General features: G+C 41.2%; 1 long non-coding RNA gene across 1 annotated transcript in view; it reads left to right on the top strand.

Annotated features, from left to right (window-relative positions):
• Window positions 1–22,242, top strand: part of LOC311609025 — a 73,571-nt gene extending 51,329 nt beyond the window's left edge. The window contains exons 2-6 of the long non-coding RNA XR_014783236.1: window positions 4,647–4,859; window positions 11,975–12,078; window positions 12,458–12,572; window positions 13,036–13,301; window positions 22,160–22,242. This is a non-coding gene — a long non-coding RNA (uncharacterized lncRNA). The remainder of the gene's footprint in view (window positions 1–4,646; window positions 4,860–11,974; window positions 12,079–12,457; window positions 12,573–13,035; window positions 13,302–22,159) is intronic.
• Window positions 22,243–26,221: the final 3,979 nt, after the last annotated feature.

The raw sequence follows: 26,221 nt of genomic DNA, 5'->3' as shown, positions 1-26,221 counted from the left end.
ACCGCTCGATGAATGGAATGACAACCGAATTGTGCTACCAGAAGTAGAAATTTGAAGAAATTCCTTTAAATCCATGCACATCGCTCAGAATCTGAAGAAACATAAATATCCCAAAAGCAAAACATGACTCTTATTTTTAACCAAAAAAAATAATTTCTCAAGCCAAATATTAAAGCAACGCACAGATGCTCCAATTAATCATAAGTACATTTGTCAAATAGTGTTGGAATGTGCATGTGGAGAAACAGGCCAAAAAAAAAAAAAAAGGGATTAGTAGCTTGCTACTACTTCTAAAATCTTTTCTTCAAAGTAGCAATACAAACTGGAAAGAAGCTCATCTGAAAGATAAAGTATTTGTTCTTTTATTCTATTGAAATTATGTCTGAAGGATTGCTCTGGGGGTCAGCATGATAGCAGGGTATTAGGTGGTTGGTGGTGATTGCCTTGTATGCTGTCGGGCACTTTCGGTATTTGTGATTGGGAAAGCACTTCTAAGCCAAGAGAAAAGCACCTGACATCATGGCGCTCATACTTCTTTCTTCAGATGGGTTGCTCATGGTGACAGCAGTTAGTGCTACACCATGCACCAAATCCTCAAGTACAAGTGAAAAACGAGGGACCAGTGACACAGAAGCAAAGTAGCTGAGGCAGCTAATGAAGGACTTTGCAAAGCTAGATGCCTTGGTATTTTCATTGTCTTTAACCCCCACTACTGGACTGTTTAGGAGAAAAGTCTGGCTGCTGGCATCCCTGACAAGATGGCCAGAGGAATGATCACCAGAGAAGCTTCTCAGATGAGTGCCAGGTGCCAACATGGGTCCATTGTGCCCAGTAGTCCATCTGGCTTCCTTTAATAGATAAGTTCTTTCTAGCAATCAGACTTCTCATTTGGTTTATCTAGTGCTCTGCTGGTTTATTCTGAGCTGGTTGTTGGATGTTTACTTATTTGTTGTTAAGTGTATTTGTGTGGAGTATGATTGGTTATTATATGTTTGCTGTTATATGTTACTTGGCCCTTTTCTCTTGACACTTTTAATATTTTTTCTTTGATCTGTATATTTCGTGTTTTGACTATTAAGTGGCAGGAAGATTTTCTTTTCTGGTATATTCTATTTGGTGTTCTGTAGGCCTCTTGTGTGTTCATATGCATCTCCTTCTTTAAATTGGAGAAATGTTTTTCTATGACTTAAAAAATTTTATTATTTAATTAATTTATTCAGATGACATCTAAATGTCACTGTATCCCCCCCATTCCTCCCTTCCTCCTGCTTTCACCCTATTCTTCTTCCCTAGGTTTATGACCAAGGAGGACTTCCTCCCCCTCTATATGGTCATAGGCTGTCTATGAAGTCTTATCTTGATAGTCTGCTTATCCTTTCTCTGAGTGTCACCAGGCCTCCCCACCATGGAGAAGTGGTCAAATATGGGACATCAGAGTTCATGTCATTGAAGACATCTTCTGGGCCTTGGAGTCGGGTATCTTCTCTTTCCTCAATGCCTATTATCCTCAGGTTTCATCTTTTTATTGTGTCCTTGATTTCTTGGATGTTTTGTGTCCGGAATTTTTCAGATTTAGCACATTCTTTGATGGTTGCTTCAAGTTCTACAATGGTATCTTCTAGTCCCGAGATTTGTTTAATCATTTCTTGGATTCTTTTTGAGAAGCTCACTTCTGTGTTGCTTGCTTTCTTCTCTAAGGTCTCTTGTTCTTGTCCTTCTCCTATCTGTGCTTTTATCATTGTTTCCATTTTCATCTTCAGATCTTGAACTGTTTTACCGATTTCCTTCATCTATTTGTTTGTATTCTCCTGAATTTCTTCCAATGCCTCTCTATAGGCCTCTTTTATGTCTTCCACCTGTTTGGTTGCATCTTCCTGCATTTGTTTACAGATTTTATTCGTGTCTTCCATTATCATGTTCATTACTAAGGATTTGAGGTCATTTTCTTATGTTTTGATTCTGTTTGAGTTCTCAGGGTTGCTTTCTTTGGGATAGCTGAGTTCTGGAGATGCCTAATTGTTTTGGTTTTTGTTGTTTGTGTTCTTACGCTGGCCTTTAGTCATCTTGTTGTCTCTAATGTTGGGAGATAGCTTTTGGTGTCCTTCACTGGTCTTTGAGAGTGGATAGTTGGTGAGTGATTATAGGTCGAGTGCTCTTGCCTGTGGGGAACAAGGAATTCTTCTCTGGAACAGCAGATGACCTGGTTTATGCTTCAGGAAACTTTGCTTTACCCCTAAGGCTTCTCGCTAGATCAGCAAAGGTTGGCTTCTTCCTGGTCCTGCTCAGCGCACACTACTGAGGTGGTTCAGTCTTGCTGAGTTGTGGCCACTGTTTAGTTTTCTGTCCTGACCTCTCAGGGTTGTCCAGCCTTTCCCAAGAGTGTGGGAGACCCTGCCAGGCTGTGGATCCTGGCTAGGCTGGTTTTTTTTCTGCCCAATTGTGAAGACACGGAGTTAGGTTCCTGCCCTCATCCTGTTTAGATAGTCCAAGTATGGCTATTCAGCCCAGCTGCATTGGGGCTGCTGTTTAGTTTTCTTTCCTGACCCCTCAGGGTTGTCCAGCCTCTCCCTAGACTGTGGGAGATCCTGCTGGGCTGTGGAGCCTGGCTAGGCCAGGTTTTATCTGCTCAGTTGTACAGGCACAGACTGCTGTGGCCAGTAGTCCTGCCTGGACCCCTTTAGATAGTACAATTTTGGCGGTTCAGTCCTGCTGCATTGGGGCCGCTGTTTAGTTTTATGTCCTGACACTCAGGGTTGCCCAGCCTCTCCCAAGAGTGTGGGAGACCCTGCCTGGCCATGTACCCTGGCTAGGCTGTGTTTTATCTGCCCACTTATGGAGGCATGGACCTCTGTGACTGGTAGCTAGGTTCCTGTATGGTTGCATTCAGAGCAGCTGTGGCTGGGTAATCACATCTGCCTGGGCTTCCCTGTGGCCCCTGGGGCTTTCTGTGGACTGGTGTGGGGTGGGTTGCGGGGGTGTCTGAAGACAGATCCACCCATTTCCCTGAGATTTCTCCAGGCCAGGAGCTCTGGTGTTTCACTGTCCCATATACCGAGTTCTGGTTATAGAGCCCTGCTGCAGTTTGCATGGGGGTTCAGGTCCAGCATGTGGGGACTGGTCTTCCACCCTCTGTGGGCAGTTGCTTGACCTGGGGCCAGGCCCGCCTGTGGTCTGCACTGCATGGGACCCCACTCACCTAGTTTTCTCCAGTTCTTGCAGTCTGTGGCTCCTCGTCAGGTCCCTGGTCTCTGTGTGGTAGATCAGATACAGTGCGTGATAGGAACCACCACCTTGGAGTTTCAAGTCCCTTCTTTCTTTCTTTCTTTTTTTTTAATTTTTAAATTTTATTTTATTAATTTATTCTTATTACATCTCAATGGTTATCCCATCCCTTGTATCCTCCCATTCCTCCCTCCCTCCCATTTCCCCCTTACTCCCCTCCCCTATGACTGTGACTGAGGGGGGATCTCCTTCCCCTTTCTATGCTCATAGGGTATCAAGTCTCTTCTTGGTAGCCTGCTATCCTTCCTCTGAGTGCCACCAGGTCTCCCCCTCCAGGGAACATGGTCAAATATGAGGCACCAGAGTACGTGTGAAAGTCATACCCCACTCTCCACTCAACTGTGGAGAATGTCCTGTCCATTGGCTAGATCTGGGTAGAAGGATCCAGAGGGTCCTAGAATCCTACGAGAAGAGCATTATAATAGGCAGATTTGGGCCCACGGGTTCTGCTCAAACTATGGCTCCAGCCAAGGACAATACAGGTCGTAAACTTCAAACCCCTACCCAGATCTAGTCCCTTCTTTCTTAAAATGCTTTAGTCAAGGTATTATTACACCACCAGGGTGGGGGAAAGCCTAACACAATGCAGATGTCCCCAAGCAGAATGATACAACCTAGGACGAGTTCAGCTCATCACTCGTGGAGACATTGCCAGTGGGAGCTGAGGGCTGCTGTGGCACTACAGCACGGGTGGGCTTTAATGACTGGTTGTCTGGTTTTAAGTTCAGGTCTTTAATCCATCTGGACTTTAGTTTTGTGCATGGTGATAAAAATGGGTCTATTTGCATTTTTCTACAAGTAGCTATCCAGTTAGATCAGCACCATTTGTTGAAGATGCTGTCTTTTTTCCATTGTATGGGTTTGGCTTCTTTGTCAAAAATCAAATGCTCCTAGATGTGTGGTTTTATTTCTCGGTCTTCTATTTAATTCCACTGGTCAGTCAGTCTATTTCCATGCCAGAGCCATGCTGGTTTTATTACTGTTGCTCTATAGTACAGCTTAAGAACTGGGATGGAGATTCCTCCAGAAGATCTTTTATTGTACAGGATTGTTTTAGCTATTCTGGTTTCTTTTTTTCCATATGAAATTGAGAATTGATCTTTCAAGGTCTGTAAAGAATTGTCTTAGAATTTTGATGAGAATTGTGTTGAATCTATAGATTGCCTTTGGTAAGATGGACAGTTTTACTATGTTGATTCTCCCAATCCTGGAACATGGGAGGTCTTTCCATCTTCTGATATCTTCTTCTTTTATAGATATGATTCTATGGATGTATGAGGTAAAATAGTTAAATAAGGTCTTCAAAAACCTCAGAGACCTACAGAATATGGCATTTAAGGATGTTTTTATTTATTATTCTAAAGATTCTTTGACAAGACACGTTAACTCCTGGCAACACCCAGCCTGCCTGAAAGAAGAAGATGAGCATCTAAGAACCTCCTTATGGAGTTGTCTTCAAATGTGGCAAACCAGCCACTCGGAAAAATGTCCTCGTTTCTGCCACAGACAAAATTCTGCCTAAAAATGGGCAAGTTTAGATGCAGCCAGAGATGACGACCAAACTCTGCCAAGACAGGGTAAGCAAGTCCTCAGTAGTTCCTACCTCGCAAATGTGTCTGCCAGATATATTGGGCTAGGAGGCTGAAGATGATGCTCCAACATTATAGAGAGTGTTGGGTGACTGTTCAGGCAATAAACTATCTCAGCCATTTTTTTTTTTTCATTTTGGAAACTGTTACCTGCACTCGGGTTCACTCAAGTATTTAGGTTTTATCCCTTTTCAAGTCTCTGGTGGGTTTGAAGACCAAATAGTGTAGTCTTTCAATTAAGCTTAGTAGGTTAGGGGTTAAGATGTTTTTAGATCAAGATAGATGTTTTAAGTTAATAGAGATGAGATATGGTAGATATTGATCTTCATTCAGAAATTTAGACCCAACAAGATAGGGAAGATGTTTACTTCAAGCTTGCCAAATACAAATAGCCAAATCTCTATGAATGAAACATTTATATTATTCCTGATTGTCTTGTGATTCTTCCTGCTGTATTTAGTTTATTTTACCCATGTTTAATAATATCACTGTATATGTTAAAAAGTAATGTAATTTAAAAAAGAATGTACTTTAATGGCTTTAACTGGAGGTAAATGGATGTTACCTCAAATTCAGAGATAGCCAATGCATATGTTTAAAGGGGAATAAGGAAAGCCCGAGATAATCTGTCTCTGTATCTTAACATTCTTAAATTTTTCTTTGAAAATTTACACATGTATATAATGAAATATGACCATAATATCCCCATTTCCTCCTCTAAATCATTCTCCTTCAACTTTATAAAAATGTTTTTCTTTCAACTTCATATTTTCATCTTTTTAAAAATTTAATTCTTTTATTGAAATTTTTTCATACATTGTATTTTGATCATATTCTTCCTTCTCTTCCAAATCCTTCCTGATTCTCTTCATTTCCTTACCCACCTGACTCTGTGTGTGTGTGTGTGTGTGTGTGTGTGTTTCTCAAAAACAAACTAACAGGTTTAACATTTTAGTCGACTGAGGTTTTTTTTTCTTATACATTATTTTCAAGGGGTTGTGTATAAAGATGCTACATTTAGGGCTAAGTGCTCACAGTCAATTTATATCAGAACTTTGACTAATTCTGCATTTCTGCAAGCCCCCTTAGGCTCTGAGACATCCCTCTAGGTCCTAGGGCTTCTTACTGAACCTGAAGCGCATCATGGTGTCCAGCTGGTCAGTAAGACTCTGGAAACAACCTGTTTCTACCTCAAACAACACTGGGTTCCTGGAGATCTGAACTCTAGTCACCAGGCTTGCATGAAAGCACTTTACTGACTCAGCCTTCTCCCCACCCCCTGGTTTTGCTTTACCTTAAGCCTCATCTATGTATGATTAGGTTAGGTTCTGTGTCATTGAATTCTAAAGTTTTCTACCTTATTTCTACAGGCATAGCCTTATGCTTAGGTAGATAGAAAACTGAGACAAGAGGTAAGCGGTATGCATAATTAAGCAGTTTTAGTTAGTTCCTGTCTGGTTGATTACTGTCTCAGCTCTGGTTCTGCAAGGTGGTCCAAAGAATCCTTTTATTTTAATGGGATGGGGTTTTCCAGAAACCATTTCTTACACTTGACTATAGGTTTAGGATAGAGATTTAATCACTGTGCCTTCAACTTTAAAGAAAGATGAGGTAGTCTAGGCATACAGGAGTGGACAGATACTCCTTAGATGATTCAAATAGCATGAATCACTATAAAGAAAAGAAAAAAAGTGATGTTATGAGAGGATGTGCTTCGTGGATGATTTGGCAGTGGAGAAGGACTCTTAGAGAAAGCTTTGAGTTGAGTTGACAAACGGAGCCAGCAGGAGACAGGGGAGGAATACTCAAATGATATATTCTTGAGAGATGAGTGTATAACAGTGGGGAACAACAGAGATGCAATGTGCCTAGAGTCATTAAGAGAAGTGCTGAGCTGAAGAAGTAAGGACAGAGAGGACAGATGGTAGATGTGGCGCAAGATGTGCAGTGTACATTTATACCATGTGTATACATTTATACCAAGTGTGGCAGAGACCTATTGGAGGGTCTTAGCATGAGGGCGATATCAAAATAAGCAGCATTAAACAGAGAGTGCTTTTCATAGTTTTGTATTTTAATGCTAGATAGGTTGTCAAAAAAGAGTGGAATGGGGCTCTGCCAGCACTAAAGTTTTATAGTGTAATATGAAATGCTTAGATGTTTTGAAAACTGTCTGGAGATATTGTACATACTGTTTTTGTGTTCATCCAAGGAGAACATCTAAATTGTCTTCAAAATAACTTCATTTTCAATGGGCTCTTTGTTCTGTACATCAGAATCTTTTGTTCTGTTTTGATTCAGGAAATGTCATACTTCTTTAAAAATGAGAAAATTATTTAGCTACAAACATTATCAAAATCATTATTCTTAGAAAACCGCTAAGTAGTTTTTGGAGAACACATTGGTGAGGAAAATAGACACAGGTAATTTTGTGTCTTGGTCATCATATATACTGATTTTATAACCATTTAATTTTCCCATTGGTATTTTTCTTTAGTTTTAAGTGACTGATCTGCTACTGTTGAGCAAAATCAGAAGCCTCTAAGAAGTCTGAACTCTGACATTATAGTATATTATAAGCAAAGTAAAATATTTTTTTTTTTTTTTACAACTTTACATCACATTTTATTTTTTTTTTAAATTAATTTATTCATATTACATCTTGATTGTTAGCCCTTCCCCTGTTTCCTCCCATTCCTCCCTCCCTCCCACTTCCCCCCTTCTCCCCTCCCCTATGTCTGTGATTGAGGGAGACTTCTTCCCCCTATGTATGCTCTAAGATTATTGAGTCTCTTCTTGGTAACTTGCTATCCTTCTTCTGAGTGCCACCAGGCCTCCCCATCCAGGGGACATGGTCAGAAAAGGGGCACCAGAGTTCACGTGAGAATCAGATCTCACTCTCCACTCAACAGTGGAGAATATCGTGTTCGTCGGCTAGGTCTTGGTAGGGGTTCGAAGTTTACTGCCTATTTCACCTTGGCTGGTGCCTTAGTTTGAGGAGGACCCCAGGACCCAGATCTGCCTGTCATAAAGTTCTTCTTGTAGGTTTCCAGGACCCTGTGGGTCCTGTTATTTCCCCATTCTTCCATGCTACTCTCGCCTAAAGTCTCAATAGGATGTCCTCTCCTCTGACCCACTTTCTTGGTAAGTAAGGTTTTTCATGGGACGTATCCCTTGGACTAGTGTTTTGATATAAGTGAGTATATACCGTTTGTCTCTTTTTGCTTCTGGGTGAACTCACTCATTATGATAATTTCTAGGTCAATCCATTTGTCCACAAATTTCGGGAATTCCTCGTTTTTAATAGCTGAGTAATACTCCATAGTGTAAATGTACCATAGTTTCTTAGTCCATTCTTCTACTGAGGGACACTTAGGCTGTTTCCATGTTCTGGCTATTGTGTATAAAGCAGCTATGAACATGGTTGAGCATATGTCCCTGTTGTGTGTTCGAGCATTTTCTGGGTATATTCCAAGGAGTGGGATAGCTGGGTCTTGAGGAAGCCCTATTCCCATTTTTCTGAGAAAACGCCAGATAGCTTTCCAAAGTGGTTGTACTAGTTTGCATTCCCACCAGCAGTGAAGGAGTGTTCCTCTCTCTCCACATCCTCGCCAACATGTGGTGTCATTTGAGTTTTTGATCTTAGCCATTCTGATGGGTGTAAGATGGAATCTCAGTGTCGTTTTGATTTGCATTTCTCTGATGCCTAACGAGGATGAGCATTTCTTTAAGTGTTTCTCAGCCATTTGATATTCCTCTGTTGAGAATTCTCTGTTTAGTTCTAAGCCCCATTTTGCAATTGGGTTGTTTGGTTTTGTGGTGTTTAATTTCTTGAGTTCTTTATATATTTTGGATATTAAACCTTTGTCAGATGAAGGGTTGGTGAAGATCTTTTCCCAGTCAGTAGGCTGTCGCTTTGTTCTCTTGACAGTGTCTGCTGCCTTACAGAAGCTTCTCAGCCTCATAAGGTCCCATTTATTAATTGTTGACATTAAGGCCTGGGCTGTGGGTGTACTGTTCAGGAAGTTGTTTCCTGCGCCTATGTGTCCCAGGCTCTTCCCCACTTTTTCCTCTAACTGAGTTAATGTCTCTGGTTTTCCAAGTGGAGCAAAGTAAAATATTTTAGGCATAGAAAAAAGATAAATGATTTCTAAATATATTTAAAAGAGAGACTAAGCAAAAGAAAGTTCAAAGATCCAAAGCTCTCTGGGTTTTTGGCTTGGCTAATGAGTAGAGGTGGGTGCTATTGAGACAGAAAGCTTTGTTTGAAGTTCACATTGTTGGGGTGGAGAAGGAAGCTCATCAATTAAAGAGCACTGGCTGTGCTTCCAGAGGACCTGGGTTTTATTTCAAGAACCCACATGTGAGTTCACAGCCATATATCACACTAGCAGGATACCCATTGTTCTCTTTGGCCTCCTCCAGCACCAGGCACACACATGATGACCAGACACACATGCAGACAGAACACTCATACACATAAAATAAACAAATTAAGTAGTTAAAAAAAACTTATTTGTTTTCCTGGACATGCTGAATCTGGGGGTTCCCAAAGGACATCAGGTAAAAATGTTGAGTAAGCAATTAGATATGCATGCCTGAAGCTTTGGGGATACAGCTGAGCCAAGCTACAGGTTAGAGACTCGTTTTCCTACAGCTAGTTAGTTGTAATCATATGTGGACGAAGTGCAGTGCCAAGAATGTGCGGGCCAAGAATGGAGTCTGGGGAATGCCAGCCTTGTCCAAGTCGATGGAGCTAGTGGAACACACAAAAGAAAAATGCAGGGAAACCAAAGGGAGTCTTTAAATTTTTATTTTTATTTTTGTTTGCATGTGTATATGGATACAATGTGTGTATGCTTATGTGTGTATGGGTGAACATGTGTTTGTGAGTATGTACATATATATATAGAGAGAGGAAGAGACCAGAGGTCAACATTGGATGCCATTAGTTACCGGAAATAATCTACCTTGTGTTTTTGAGACAGAGTCTTTTACTTGTCTCTAACTCACTGAGTAGGCTAGGCTGGCTAGCCATCCTGTCCCAGAGATTTCTTGTCCTGGCCACCACACTGCTGAGATCACTATGCCTGGATGCTTTTACATGGCCTCTGATGTCCTTATGTGTGCATGGCAGCCACTTTACCAACTGAACTAGCTTCCCAGCTGGGAATAGTTTTTAAAATATACACACCATTATAGAACTTTTAAAAAAAGAAAATAAAAAGGCAATGTTTGTTTTGTTGTGTTTTCCTTTTCAAGGCAAGGTTTCTCTGTGTAGTCTTGGCTGTCCAGGACTCTCTTTGTAGAACAGGTTGGCCTAGAACTCATAGAGACCTGCCTGCCTCTGCCTTGTGAAGTGCTGTGATTAAAGGCCTGCACCACCAAGCCTGGCTAAAAAGCAGCATCCTAAGAAACCCAAAATTCAATAGAAATGCAAATTCCTATGGATTTTTCTGTGCTACCTACCATACACAGCTATTAAAAGAAACCGTAATCATAAAAAAAATACAAATCAAAACGACTCTGAGAGTCCATCTTACACCCATCAGAATGGCTAAGATCAAAAACTCAAGAGACAGTACATGCTGGCAAGGATGTGGAGAAAGAGGGACACTCCTTCATTGCTGGTGGGAATGCAAACTGGTACAACCACTTTGGAAATTTAACTCAGGAAACTTGGAATAGGGCTTCCTCAAGACCCACTCCTTGGAATATTTGGAAGATGTTCATCTACACAATAAGGACATGTGTTCAACCATGTTCATAGCAGCCTTATTCATAATAGCCAGAAGCTGGAAACAGCATAAATGTCCCCCAGTTGAAGAATGGACAAAGAAACTGTGGTACATTTACACCATGGAATACTACTCAGCTATTAAAAACAAGGAAATCCCTAAATTTGTGGACAAATTGAATGGAACTAGAAATGGTCATACTGAGTGAGTTATCCCAGAAGCAGGAACACTCGCATGGTTTATACTCACTTATAATTGAGCACTAGCCCAAAATGCATGTCCCATGAAAGTCTTTACTTACCAGGAGATTGGGATATATGTGAGGACATCCCACTGGGACTCTAGGTTAAACAAATATAGGAGATGGGTAAATAGAAGGGCCCAGAGGATCCTAGAAAATTACAAGAAGAATATCATGATGGGTGGATCGGGGCCCAGGGGGTCTGCTCAAGCTATTGCAGTATCTATGGACAATATAAGTAATAAGCCTCAAACCCCTACCCTGATCTAGCCAATGGACAAGACATTCTCCACGGTTATGTGGAGAGCATGGACTGACTTAGACATGAACTCTGGTGCCCCATATTTGACCACCTCCTCTTGGTAGGGAGGCCTGATGGCACTCAAAGAAAGAATATGCAGGCTACCAAGATGAGATTTGATAGCCTATGACCATATAGTGGATGAGGAGAATAGAGTGAAAGCGGGAGGGAGGGAGGAATGGGAGGATATAAATGATGGGATAACAACTGAGCTGTAGTCTGAATAAATTAGTAATAAAAAAGAAACCATAAATATTTAGGAACATCTAACATCAAATGCTTTTAACAGTCTTAATGATGTGCTATAGCTTCTCACAAAGCTACAGGCAGCATAAGAAACACAAACTGTTTCTCTACAGAGAATCTTGTGAGCTTTTTAGAAACCTGTATGGATTTTATCTTGAAGCTCAAGTTGAATTTCACATCCTTAGTGAAACAATTGTCTAAGTTTACACACTGCTCACATATAAGCGGATGGCCATCTCTTTCTCCTCATCTTCTACTTCCTGTTCACCTTTTTGTTCATTTCTCTTTGAGTCTGTGAGCCAGCCAGGACCCTTCTTTCCTCTTTTACTTCTGCTCAGTAAGATATGTAGCAATTTTTCATAGTTCTCCTTTAGGTTATCTGCCTTCTGTTCACGTCTCATCTTTAGGAAATGTGGATAGAAAAAAAAAAAAACAGAAGGCAGATGGTGGTCTGTTAGGAGCTTTGAGATATTTTTCCTTTCTCTTATCAGCTTTGGAAGGACCATTCCTCATCTTGCTGCTATAGTGAGCTTTGTTACTTTGGCTCTATATTCAAATTTTCACTTTTCCTTTGCAGACACGGTCTTCCATCTCTTAATTCATTTCATAGAGAACCCAGTGAAACTGATGGAAGAGGTGGAGTGTTTCTTCTTCTGTTCCTCCCAGGAAGTCTTAATCAAGGTATGTACACCAGGGCAGTTTACCCTCCAGCTTGTTTGGGCCTATTTTTGCCTATGTTGACAAAGCTGTGCCTACATCACATTCCTCCTGCTTGGTGGAACCTTAGGCGACATGGTACCAAGGCTGGATAGAAGTCCCTCTATAGGCCCGTGAACCCAAGGAGCTCTCCTAAAGAGATGTTTTTAACAATGAAAACTAAATGTCCTCCTTGCATTTGGCACTATGGAGTCATTGGTGGTTTGACAAATTGAAATGGAGAGTGAAAGGTCACCTCATTGTACTGTGAAAATGTGGCAGAGTCAAAGGAGACATTACACAAACTAGTTAGGTGAATCGATTTTTTTTTAAATAATAAGAACATTTTGTGACTATTTTATAGACTAAGGAGATGAATCAATACAAGGAAGAGACTGAATATTTAATGAAGAGGAAGTTGGAGGGTGGGCACCCGCAAGAGCTGTTTCAATGAATTTGATCTCTTGGGAAGAACTGAGGTAAAGTAAAACATGGATGCTTGGGTACAGGTATAAATAGTGTTTAAAATGACGGGAACTCAGTGGTCCCAATTGGTGTATTTAATCCAAGTAGTGATTAAGAGGTTGGCAGTCCAAGAATTCAGTTTATATAACTTTTTTGCCTCTTTCAAAACATATTTTATTGAGACTAAATTTTTTTTATAGTGGGATTAATCATAGCAAAGCAAATAATTTGGTGGCTTTTGGGATATTCGCAGCACTGTGCAGCTGCTAGTCCTCACATGTCTCCGTCATGCCTGCACACACTGAGCTACAGCAATGCTCCCTGATGGGACGTTTCACTGGATATTGGATCAGCAGGCTTTTTTCCCTTGTGTTTTTACACACATTTTAGCATAACACAGGACTTGCTTCTTTTTATAAGGTTGAATAATACCCAATTGCATGAATATGCAATGTTTCTGTATGTGTTCATTTGCAGATATTCCTTCTATCTCCTGGCCATTGTAACACCACAAGGGGCTTGAGTATTTTCAAATCTGAACGAGATGTACTGGATGTTATTGACAAAGCCTTGAATTCCTGATTCTCCAATTGACAAATTCTGGGATTACAGGCCTGCGTGCCCATGTCCCGCTTAAATGACACACCTTTTAGGCAACCATTGCTGGATAATCTGAGGATAATTGTTCTTGGCTAGATCTGCAAGAAAAGCAGTCTACCTTTATTTCACAAAAACCCATGAAGGTAAGACACTGGTGTCTTCATTCCTAGGTAGTCTAGATTTATAGTAATTATTTTTCACTGGACTCAGGGCCCCTGCGAGCTATGTTGGAAAGAAATGGTACTGCTGAGGCCTGTCGCAGCAGTTCAATCTCTGATACATGCTTGCCTTTGTAGACTGGCATGGGACCTTTAGACTCACACAGGAATTTGTCAATGATGTCTACATACCAGGAACCAGGTTATTTTCTAGCTTAAAAAAAAAAAGACTTATGTATATGGGTCTTTGTGTGCATGTACATCTGCATACCAGAAGAGGGCATCAGCTCCCGTGGGACTACAGCTATAGACAGTTGCCATGTGGTTGCTGGGAACTGAACTCAGGCCCTCTGGAGGAGCAGCCAGCACTCTTAACCACTGAGCCATCCCTCAAGCCCCTACCTATTTCTTAGCTTTTGAAGAAAATGATAACGAATTAAAGGGATATCAAGGAGACTTCTGAGAAGCTGCTGTGGCCAGCTTGTCAGGTTGTACATCAGTTTCAAACACAGTAAAAGTATCTCTGCACCTTGCATCAGGAGGGGAAATGCTTTGATACTGGGACACGAGACATATAGATCAATAGACTAGAATAGAAGACTCAAATACGAAGTCATCCAACTATTGCTCCTTAATTTTTGAGAAACAAGTGAAAAAAACACACTGAAGAGACGGTAGTCTCTTCAACAGAGCCTTCTGGGAAAACTGGGTATCCTTACATTGAAAAATGATACACATCCTTACATCACTTCCCGCACAATAATCACCTTAACTGGATAGAAGACCTCAGCATATAATCTGAAACTTTGAAAATGACTAGAAGAAAAAGCAGGGAGCACATTTCAAGTAAAGGACTAGGCAAGGTCTTTCTAAGTAGAACTCCAGTGGCATAGGCAGTATGGGAAACATTGACAAATGGGACTTGGTGGGACTAAAATTTTTCTGTATAGCAATGTGGACGTTTGCAAGGAATATTCAGTTCTATGTATTTAACTTGTGTCACCTGTAAAAGCCATGGCATTAGAAAGGGACACAGGGAGACGTCGTAAGGGAGAATGGGTAATGTAAAAGTACAGAAGGAGAGTATCAGAAATGGAGAGGTTCAAACAAGGATGAGGGTGGGGGAGACGGTTTGTGGAGGGAGGGTTAACCAAAGTGAAGGACTCATGAAAAAGCCATGTGAGAATCTACTACTTTGTAAGCCAATTAAAAACCTAAGTTTAGAAAACACAGTTAGAAGAGAGCTGTCCGTCACAGTTGAATATTACTATCCCTAAAAGCCATACTTTATCAAATAAAAATCCCAGTTCGGGTGTGTGTGTAATGCTTCCTGAAGACACTCTCCAGCTTGACTGTAAGATGTAATAGAGCAAGCTGGAACTGAGCTGGGAGCTTTTCCCCCTGATGGATCGCTTTCATAGTACTAGAATGTACTAGGCAGGCTGCTAGGGAGTATAAGGCATCCGTGGTGTTGTTACCCAGCTGTGAGCCCTGTGAACTATCAGGCCATCCTGCCATGCAAGATGTACCTGTGGGTACAAGAATAGCACAGCTGTTCTCAGAGTGGATTTGAGGCCTGCTTCATAGGAGGAGATGCATGCCTGGTACTGCAAACCAAGTCAAAAACATCATAGATGGGCTGGAGACTTGGCTCAGTGCTTAAGAGCATTTGTTGTTTTTCCGGATGACTCAGGTTCAATTCCTAGCATGCACATGGCACTGACAACCATTTGTAACTGCAGTCTGAGGAGATCCAGTGCCTTATGTTGATCTCCACAGAGGCATGCACTGGGTGCACATATACAGATGCAGGCAAAACACTAATAGACATAAAATATTAAAATAAATAAAATATAGAAAAAGAAGAAATAGCTATTATTGGGGAGGTTATAGGCTTCAAGGAGGAGGGGATCACTACTGTTTACCTAAATTGACATGATACCAAACTGCAGTTTAAATACTGTTTATACCCATAGGGAAATGCTACTCTTTCCTTTAATCAAATAAGCCCTTTTTAGTGGACAATGGTGAGTGTATGGCTCAAGATAATTAGAATAAATGATGGTTGAATGCTTAACTTTAAACAGGACATTTATATAACCCTCTGTAAGGTCAGGGAACATTGTGAAATAGGGGAAAGGACAGAAAAAAATGTACAAGCTGGAACACAGTGAGAAGGTTGTGAAATGCAGTTCTCAGGGTGTGACAAAGCAGTGCAAACATCGTCTCATGGCTGCTGTGCTTGCCTGCCTGTTCTGGGCCTGCACAAGCCTAGGCCTGCCATTAGTCAGTCATGGATAGACAAGGAGCTCAGAGACCCTTAAGTCTTTTAGCTGAACTGCATGTAACTAATGAATTCTGGGAGATGGACAAACCATTGCCTTCCTCGTATACCAAACCGGTGAGCTCTAGGGAATGTTCCAAACCTGTGACCACACAGATGGTACTGTTTAAAAACAGTGGATTATAAAACAAAGCATGAAGGCATGAATGGAGCAAGGGGGCCTGTGGAGAGGAGTGGTGAATGACAGTGTTGGAAAGCAGATAAAAGAGGGTAGGCATGAAAGCAGACAGCATGCACTATATACAGACTTGCAGTTGTCAAAGGACACATTTACTTAACTAAAAAGAATAAGTTAAATAAGTCTTTTGAATATTTGTTCTCAACTGTCAAATATCACAAGGATATTTGTAATTTCCTAAACAGATTTTTTTTTTTTTGTATATTTGTTTCACTTAGTCTGGGTTGGCCTCCAACTCATTATGTAGTCAAGGATAATGTGGTGGTTTGAGTAGGTATGGCCTCCATAGACTTATGGGTTTGACCACTTGGCCCATAGGAGTGGCACTATTAGGAGGTGTAGCCTTCTTGGAGGAAGTGCGTCACTGTCGGGGAAGGCGTTGAGGTTTCTTATATGCTCAGGCTACGCCCAGTGTGGCACATAGTCTCCTTCTGCTGTCTGTGAATCCAGATGTAGAACTCTTAGCTCCTTCTCCAGCGCCATGTCTGCCTGTGTGCTGCCGTGCTTCCTGCCATGATGATAGTGGAGTAAACCTCTGTAGCTGTAAGCCAGTCCTTTATATGGTTTCCTTTATAAGATTTGCCATGGTCATGGTATTTCTTCACAGCAATAAAAACCTTAACTAAGACATTAGGGTTTGGGTGCCTATGGTCTCATAAAATGAATTTGGCAATGTTCTTTTTGTTTCTGTTTTGTGGCATAGTTAGAAGAGTATTGACCTTAGCTCTTCTTTGAAAGTCTGATGGAACTGTGTGCTAAAATTGTCTTGTTCTTAGTTTGGTTGAGAGACTTTTAATGACTGCTTCTATTTCCTTAAGGGTTATAGGTTTATTTAAATAGTTTATCTTGATTTAACTTTGGTAAGTGGCATCTATTGAAAATAATATCTATTTCTTTTAGATTTTCTATTTTTATGGGTACAATTTTTTAAAAGTATGACCTAATGCTTCTTTGGATTTCTGCAGTGTCTGTTGTAATGTCCCCCTTTTCATTTCTGATTTTGTTGATTTGTATATTTTCTCTCTGTCTTTTAGTTAGTATGGTTAAGGCTTTGTCTATCTTGTTGATTTTCCCAAACAACCAATTTTTTGTTTCACTGATTCTTTTTTTAAATTTTTTAATTTATTAATTCATTCATATTACATCTCAATTGTTATCCCCTCCCTTGTATCCTCCCATTCCTCCCTCCCTCCCATTTTCCCCTTACTTCCCTCCCCTATGACTGTGACTGAGGGGGACCTTCTCCCCCTGTATATGCTCATAGGGTATCAAGTCTCTTCTTGGTAGCCTGCTATCCTTCCTCTGAGTGCCACTGGGCCTCCCCATTAAGGGGATGTGGTCAAATATGGGGCACCAGAGTTCGTGTGAAAGTCAGTCCCCACTCTCCACTCAACTGTGGAGAATGTTCTGTTCATTGGCTAGATCTGGGTAAGGGTTTGAAGTTTACTGCCCATATTGTCCTTGGCTGGTGCCATAGTTTGAGCAGGACCCCTGGGCCCAGATCCACCCATCATAATGTTCTTCTTGTAGGTTTCTAAGACCCTGGATCCTTGACAAATATTATTGTAATGTGATTTTAGCTAAATAAAACTCCAGAAGAACTATGAAATATGAAGATCAAAGGTTAACCCAGAGATTGCTCAAGCTATTTCCATTTTTCTGTTGTTACATGCAAACACCGTATTCACATAATCCTGTTGTCTTTTGGGTGTGGTCTCTTGCTCGGTCTCTGTGTGTGGATGGGGTTTCACTGATTCTTGGTATTGTCTCTTTGTTTCTGCTTTGTCTGCTTTTCCTGCCATCTCCTCTTCTTGGGTGTGCTCACTTCTTTTTCTTGTAGAGCTTTCAGGTGTGCTGTTAAGTTTTCTCCATTTGTTTATTTATTTACTCACTTTATTTCCTGATCTGATCTTTCCCCCCGTCCCACCTTATACACCCCTCCTCCCTATTCTCCCTTCTCCTTCTTCTCAGAGAACGGGGAGGTCCCACCCTGGCACATTAAGTTTTTGCAGAACTAGGCGAGTCTCCTCCCACTGAGGCTAGACAAGGCAGCCTGGTTAGGAGAATGGGCTCCAAAGGCAGGCCTCAGGGTCAGAGAGGGCCCTGGCTCCAGTTGCTGGGTGATCCACATCAAGATCAAGCTGCACATCTGCTACCTATGTGCACAGGCCTTAGGACCAGTCCATGTATGCTCAATGGTTGGTGGTTCAGTCTCTGTGAGCCCCCATGGGTCCCGGTTAGTTTAGGCTGTAGGTTTTCTTGTAGAGTTCTTGACCTCTTCAGCTCTCTCAATTTTTCCCTCAACTCGTCCTTATGACTCCCTGAGCTCTGTCTAATGTTTGGCTGTGGGATTCTGCCTCTGTTTCCATCATCTGTTGGGTGAAGCCTCTCAGAGGAGTTATGCTAGGCTCCTGCCTGCAAGCATAGCAGAATATCATTAATAGTGTCAGGGGTTGGCCCTCTCTCATGGAATGGATCTCAGGTTGGGCCAGTCATTGGTTTGTTATTCCGTTGATCTTTGCTCCATCTGTGTCCCTATACTTGTAGTCAGGACAGATTTTGGGTTGAAGGTTTTGTGAGTGGATTGGTGTCCTTATTCCTCCACTGGAAGTCCTGCCTGGCTAAAGGAGGTAGCCACTTGAGATTCCACATCACCACTGCTTGGAGTATCAGCTAGGATGGCCTCCATAAACTTCCTGGGGCCTTCCCTATCCCAGGTCTCAGCCATGCTCTAGTAATGCCCCCCCTCAAATTTCTGTTTTTCACCCTGCCCTCTCTCTTCTACTCTCCCTATTCCTAATCCCACCCCTGGTACCCCCACCCGCAGCCCCTCTCCTACTCAGTTCCCTCTCTCCATCCACTTCAAATGCCTATTTATTTTTCCTTCTGAGTGAGATTCAGGCTTCCTCCCTTGGGCCTTCCTTTTTACTCAGCTTCTTTGGGTCTGTGGATTGTAGCATGGTTACTCTGTACTTTATGGTTAATATTCAGTTATAGGTGAGTACATGTGTGTCTTTTAGGGTCTGGGTTCCTCACTCAAATATGGGGCACTTAGTGCTGTGAACTTTCCTTTTAGCACCACTTTTATCACCCCTCATAATCTTAGTGATGTTGTGTATTCATTTTCATTGAATTCCAGGATTCTAATTTCTTTCTTGTTTCTGTCTTGACCCATTTTTCTTTTTTCTTTCTTTCTTTCTTATTTATTTTTCCATTTTTTATCCTGTAGAGAGTTGTTAAGTAAGAGCAGTAAGGTGCTTTCTGACATCCCAGTGGACAGGGAGGTAGAGATGGGACTGGAAGAGGAGCTGCAAGGTGAAGCTTAGGCCCCGCCCACAGGGAACGTTTTCCTCCAGGTAGGCCCTACTTCCAAAGTTTCCACAGTCTCTGAAGAAGTGTCATGAATGGACCAGGTGCTCAAACACATGACCTGTTGTGTATATTTCACATCTAACATAACGTTCTTCTACCAATATATATTTTTATTTTAAATTAAATGAATACTTTTAATATTGTAATGAGATTCCATCCCATCGCCCTTGAATTTGAGTTCTCAATGTTTTCTCAATACTGTTAGAATAAATGCAAACTCCCAAAAACCTATGAGTGCAGGCTTGTCCCTACATGTTTGGCTGAGATTCACATCCGCCCCACCCAACACTGTCTGAACAACAGTCCTGCTGGTCTTCTTTCAGCCTTTCAGATTTCAGAGTGTGCACAGACTGCTTGGGAGTCTTGTTGAAGCACACATTTCAGGGCTCTGGAACAAGGCCAGAGTGTCTGCATTTGTAACTGGCTCCAAGTGATATGGAGGCTGCCGGCCCACTGAGTACAGAGGCTTGCCAGTCAAATACTCTGCTTTACATACACTTGTGTGCATGCTTCTTACTTTCCTCAACATTCTCTTCTCTTACTTACGTTTGTGGCAGATCTTAATTATTTTTACTTCTTGGGGAAGTCTTCGCTGATTGTAGCCTCCTGAATACTCACCGTGGCTAAGTTCTGCACTTTTCACAGACCCTTTTTTCCTCTCTAATATTTGTTTTCCACAACTAGACCATAGGGGCCACAATGGAGTAACCTCAAATATTTCTGATTTCCATTTGTCCTCAAAGCCTAACATAATGTGGGCTTCTCAGGAAAGACAAAATTGTCCAGGTTGTAGTGTAGCTCTGTGGGACAACCCTTGTTGCTGTGTCACTGGTTTGGGTTACTCTCTGCTGTATGGCTCCCCATTTTTGGCAGCTCAGCTGATCTTCCTGTTTCTGTATGAAGTGTCTTCTGGGTCCTGGTTAAACTTCTACTGATTATCTCCCACTATCAGTTTTTGCTCATAGGTTCTGCCTCTTCCTGCTTCCTGGGACTTGACAGGTCTGTTGGATGCATCCTTAGCATCCTTCTCTGTTCTCTGCTATCCATCTTTTCCATCTTCTTTATGTCTACATTGGGTTATTTTTTACTACTGTTTTATTAATCACTATTTTGTTTTTTTCTTATTCTTGGGACACAAGCCTAGGGCACTGATAAACCTGTGTCAAATTTGTTTCGCTTGAGTTCTATGCACCTCAAGGACCAAGTACTTCTGTTGGATGGTGTGTTCACCTGACTGGTGTAGAGGAGGTTGGGAAATATTTGTAAACTCACTGATTCCTTTCATTAGGCAGTTGAAGCTTAAAATCAGCGAGGATAAGAGTATTATTCACCACAAGTTATCCCAGAACTATTTGCCCACAGCTCTGAATGGAATAGAAAGCAAATTTCTCCTTCCAAGAAGCATTTGGGCCATTTCCTGTGGTTGCATTACCGCCTGTCTCTGCTTTCTCGGTAGGACAGTAAAACTGGCAAGTATTTTGCCTGGCTGATTTCCTTTAACCTTGTCAGTCACAGAGCTTCGAAAACAGACAGAGACCCCTTTCATCACGCATGCTGCCCTCACAGCTGCTGTGCTTATGCTCAAGGTTGAGTCTTTTGGGAAGCAAACTCTGAAAGGGGGGAAGGGAGAGGAGGCGGTCAATGACGGTGTAGTCAGCATCTCCGTGGGGCGGGACTAGCAATCAGACCAGAGCTCCTCATGAGCAAGGCAGGTCTCTTTAGAGAGGCTGTGTCCCAGGAAGGAACTCAGCTGAAAGTCACTGGCTACCAACCATCTTCATAGGTGGGAGAAAGAGAGAATTTGCCCTGGAGGGAAATCTGATTACACACACACACACACACACACACACACACACACACACACACACACACACACACTATACGTGGGAGAGAAAAGCTCATTAAAAGTTATTAAAAAGACAACTTTTTCCTAGAGCATATTGAAATTGTTTTTAATGAGTTTCCCAGCAAGAAATCTTCAGTCATTTAAAGCACATCTTTAAAGGTTGGAACTCCTGATTTATAAAGTTCTTCCATCTTTCAGAGCCTTTCTGTCCTCAAGAAGAATTTTTTCTCCAGTAACCTCACTTTCAGAATCAGAGGAGAAAATAATTGCCATTTAATAATACCACACTTGTCAGGCCTGATCACCTGTGCTCTAACTGTATTTTTTCCCTTCAGAGGAACTTGTGTCTCCAGCAGCCACAGTGGTATTCCTGGTATTTCCATAGTCAGCCCATAAATGTTATGAATAAAGGTTCTAAAATGTGTCACCCACTTGAATCTTCAAACTTCATTATGAAACTAGGAGTCTTCGTCATCTTTGTTATCTGTATAGGTCATGTATGCTTTCAGTTCAAGCTCTTATTTCCTTTTTTAGATAAACTAGCCAGATCTTTATCTTTCAGTGTTCTTCCCCCTTCCCTTCCTTTTATCTAAATTATACTATGAGAAAAACGAATATGAAGTTGCTGTGTTGTGTGTGGGGGAGGGAGGGGAGCGGTGGTATTTGAGGCTACCTTCCCTCCTTTAGAATGGAGGAGAACCGTGGGACACATAACCATTGGCCAGTTACGAATGGCTGATAATCTTTCCACAAAGACAGAGTTGGGTCTCGTCCTTGGAGACATTCGAACTAAAGATCCCCAAGTTCTGTTTCTAGGTTGCTACAAAGGCTTCATGGTGCCCCTGAAGGAGTGCAGGTACCCAAGAACTGGGTAAAGTGTTCTCTTGCCTCTGTATAGAAGGAAGAACAGATATATTTGGAGGAAAATGAAGTTTTCACACAGTTTTTCTCAGTTGTTTCAGAGAAAATTGAATTTTCACTGAATTGAGAGGAAAATGTGGAGCTCATGGTAGGAAATTATTCCTAAACCAAGTTGGACAGTGCACAAAAGAGAATGATTTCCGTATCCGGAGGCTTCAGCCATCTGCGCCTTCCTATTGCAGAGTCTTGTGTACCCAGAGGAGAGCAGTCACCTTGGGAAGCCTCCTGAGAGTTCCTTATAACTGGCATTCCTCGCCCTTTCCTGGTGCGTTCTGGAGTAAGTATAGAAAGCAGTGATGAACACATGAGAAAATAGGGCAGAGCGTTGATGACACTGCACCAGAGTGCTTGTACTTCTTTCTGGGCGTTAAAGTTACAGAGAGGAGGGAAGGCTGGATTCCATGGCCCCTTTTACTAATGAGGGAAAGCAGGAAGAGCAGACACTGTTGAGTGACTTGCCTAGCATCATGTACCCCGCTGTCATCAAGCTGGGGTCAGAAAACCAGTCGTGGTTTGGACTGTGACTCCATCAATTTCTACTTTTATATCATTGGCCATTCTTTCGAAACTGTTCATTGATCTGTGCCTCGTACGCGGTGTCGTGCCAGGCCCTGTTGGTAAAGGACTGGATTAGTTAGACCCAGGCTTGATCTCATGGAGCTTGCTCAGAACTCTCAGGTGGAATAAAAATTAATGCCGTGAAATATACTATTGAGTTAATTAGATGACAGTCGAACAGAGACATTCTTGGCATAGTTGTGCTGACCATAGCTAGGTGAGTGTCTTGTAGGGGATGCTACGTGGAGAAAGGCTTGCACTTCTCAACGTTAATGAGGTCAAGACAAGAAGGCCAAAGGCTTTCCTTCAGTTCCTTAGCCAACCCGGGAGCTGAGTGACCAACCCATGTTTCCTCTGCTGTAGTTGAAAGTCTTTACTGATGTTATCAGAAGTATCTTATTTGCCTTTTTTGATTTAAACCTTTTATTGAGTGGAAATGCTTGCCAATATGAGATAAAAAAAGACAAGTTGGTACAGTAATGTACGTGACAGTGGTTTTAGACTCAGTGCCTGGAGAAAAACTCTAGGAGAATCAAAGGTGAAGACAGAGTTATGCTTCCCATAGGAACTTGTCAGCAGCAGCAGTTGGCTGAGAACTGTGAAACCATGGAAGGGGAATGCGTTTGGATACACTCTGTAAAACTGCTGCATTCCTCTGTGACAGTGCTGAGAGCAGATTTAGGGCCTCACATTAGAAAGTGCTCTCCTTCTAGGCTGCATTCTCACTCTTTGTGTGTGATTTTTGACCAGAAAACTTGACAGTGACCCACAGTTCAAACAAATATATTCTATTGCATGTTTCAAAACCAATTTGAAAAGAATAAAATAAAAACTTAAACCAAACTGATTTAATAAATGTTTATTCACCTATTTTTTTTATGCAAAGTCCATGCTTAATTTTAAATGTGTTTGGCTCACTTTCCTTCTTTGTGGAGCAAGGCTAAAAGAATTTGTTTATTTGTCTATTTATTAAAATGAACTCCTCTAGCCTGTCTCCTTTCAGACTTCCATAGACAAAACCCCAGGTGTCCCCACCTTTACTCCGCTCTTTGGATTACTTAAGTCTTTCTTTCTCCGCCTCATAACCACAGGGTGAAATTACTATATTCAAAACCACCTGCACCTCAGTTCCCTGGATCCAGCACATTTACATCCCATCTGTTAACTTCCAGGCTTTTCCATTTCGATCAGGGCTGGGTGCACAATTAGAAGCTCCTGGCAAGCTATTAACATGTTGAGCCGCCTGTGCTCCACCTAGAGTATCTGAATCTGTTGTTTCACGGGCATGCTAGCACATCATTGCTTTAAAAAAAATCCTTACATGATTACAGTAACCAGCTTGCATTGAGAACCAGAATATCTTGAGAAATCACTCCATTCTTATAGACTCCCGTTGATTATTCTCTTCTTCAAAATCCTAAGTATTTATGCAGGCTGTGTTTATTCTGTATATCTGGGTAGACCAGAAAGCAGGAAAATCGAGTGTGTCAGTCAGCTAAATTTCTCCTTCCTTTCTTATAATTCTGGACCTAATTCATGGAATAGTGCTCCCTGCATTCATGGGTGTCTTCTCTTTAGTTATTTCATTCTAGAAATGTCTTTACTAACACAACTAATAGTTCATCTCACTAATGCCCAAGGCATTTGAAGTATTTATTAGGATGTATTGGTTATAAATGATGAGTGTCATTATGATATTGTCATGCGTGTATATAATGCCTTTTAAAAATCATATTTATCCCCTTCTCTTTTCCTCCCGCACTCCTGCTCATCTTCCTCTTACCAACTAGAAGCGGTATTTTTAAAAAGTATTTCTTTAATTTTTCTCTTGATAATTTCATACATGAGTACTATATTTACATAATTTATATCCCAACCTCTCCCATCTTCAATCCCTTCCATGTTACCTCTATTCCTTCTTAAATTCATAGCCTTTTCTTATTACATATGTATGTACATATGAATATAGCTCAATGAATCCATTTAGCATGGCTTACATAGGTAGCTGTTAAAGGGTGAACAACTGGGAAAAATTTTCTAAAGTTTATACATTAGATGATTAGGGGTTACAGGAGAATAAGATCCTTCTTCTCTTTCTCCCTCCCCTCTTTTCTTCCTTCTTCTCTTCCATTCTGGAGATCAAACCCGGGATCCTCATGCATGCTAAGCAAGCAATCAAACACTGAATTATACCTTCAGCCTCAAGATTCCTTTTATGTTTGTTAGTATACATTATATGTAGTTATGCATTTATATGTAGTATATATTTTACTTACGTATTTATTTATTAACAATTTCACAAGTGTAAACTGTGTATCTTGATTATGTGCACCCAACATTGCTTTTGTAAAGCCTTTTTGTTTCCATGATCTGGCTAGTATGAGTAAGGCTGCTATGAACATGGTTGAGCAAATTTTCTTGTTGTGTGCTGGAGCATCTTCTGGGTATATTCCAAGGAGTGGAATAGCTGGGTCTTGAGGAAGCTCTATTCCCAGTTTTCTGAGATAGCACCAGATAGATTTCCAAAGTGGCTGCACTAGTCTGCATTCCCACCAGCAATGAAGGAGTGTTCCTCTCTCTCCACATCCTCGCCAGCATGTGGTGTCACATGAATTTTTGATTTTAGCCATTCTGATGGGTGTAAGATGGAATCTCAGAGTTGTTTTTATTTGCATTTCCCTGATGATTAAAGATGTTGAGCATTTCTTTAAGTGTTTCTCAGCCATTTGATATTCCTCTGTTGATAATTCTCTGTTTAGTTCTGAGCTCCATTTCTCAATTGGGTTATTTGGTTTGGTGATGTTTAATTTCTTGAGTTCTTTATGTATTTTGGATATTAGACCTTTGTCAGATGTAGGGTTGGTGAAGATCTTTTCCCTGTCTGTAGGCGGTCGCTTTGTTCTGTTGACAGTGTGTCTTGCTTTACAGAAGCTTCTCAGCCTCATGAGGTCCCATTTATTAATTGATGACCTTAAGGCCTGAGGTGTTGATGTTCTGTCTCCTGTGCCAATGTGTTCCAGGCTCTTCCCCACTTTTTTTTTCTAACCAGTTTAGTGTCTCTGGTTTTATGTTGAGGTTTTGATCCATTTGGACTTTAGTTTTGTGCATGGTGACAAATATGGGTCTTATTGCATTTTTTTAAACACATAGATATCCAATTAGACCAGCACCATTTGTTGAAGATGCTGTCCTTTTTTCATTGAATAGATTGGGCTTCTTTGTCAAAAATCAAGTGGCCATATGTGTATGGATTCATTTCTGGGTCTTCGATTCAATTCTACTGATCAACCAGCCTATTGCTGTGCCAGTACCATGCCATTTTAATTACTGTCGATTTATAGTACAGCTTGAGATCAGGTATGGAGATTCCCCTGGAGGATATTATTGTACAAGATTGTTTTAGCTATTCTGGGTTTTTTGTTTTTCCATATGAAGTTGAGAATTGACCTTTCAATGTCCTTACAAAATTGTGAAGGTATTTTGATAGGGATTGCATTGAATCTGTAAATTGCTTTTGGTAAGAGGGCCATTTTTACTCTGTTAATTCTCCTGATCCATGAGCAAGGAAGATCATTCCATCTTCTCATGTCATCTTCAATCTCTTTCTTCAGAGTTTTGAACTTTGTTTTCAAACAAGTCCTTTACTTTCTTGGTTAGAGTAATTCCTAAATATTTTATATTGCTTG

This window comes from Acomys minous (genome assembly GCF_964271855.1).
Source record: "Acomys minous genome assembly, chromosome: 11".
NCBI lineage: Eukaryota > Metazoa > Chordata > Mammalia > Rodentia > Muridae > Acomys > Acomys minous.
The sequence above is the reverse complement of the archived record's forward strand: the minus strand, read 5'-3'. Positions and strand labels throughout refer to the sequence as shown.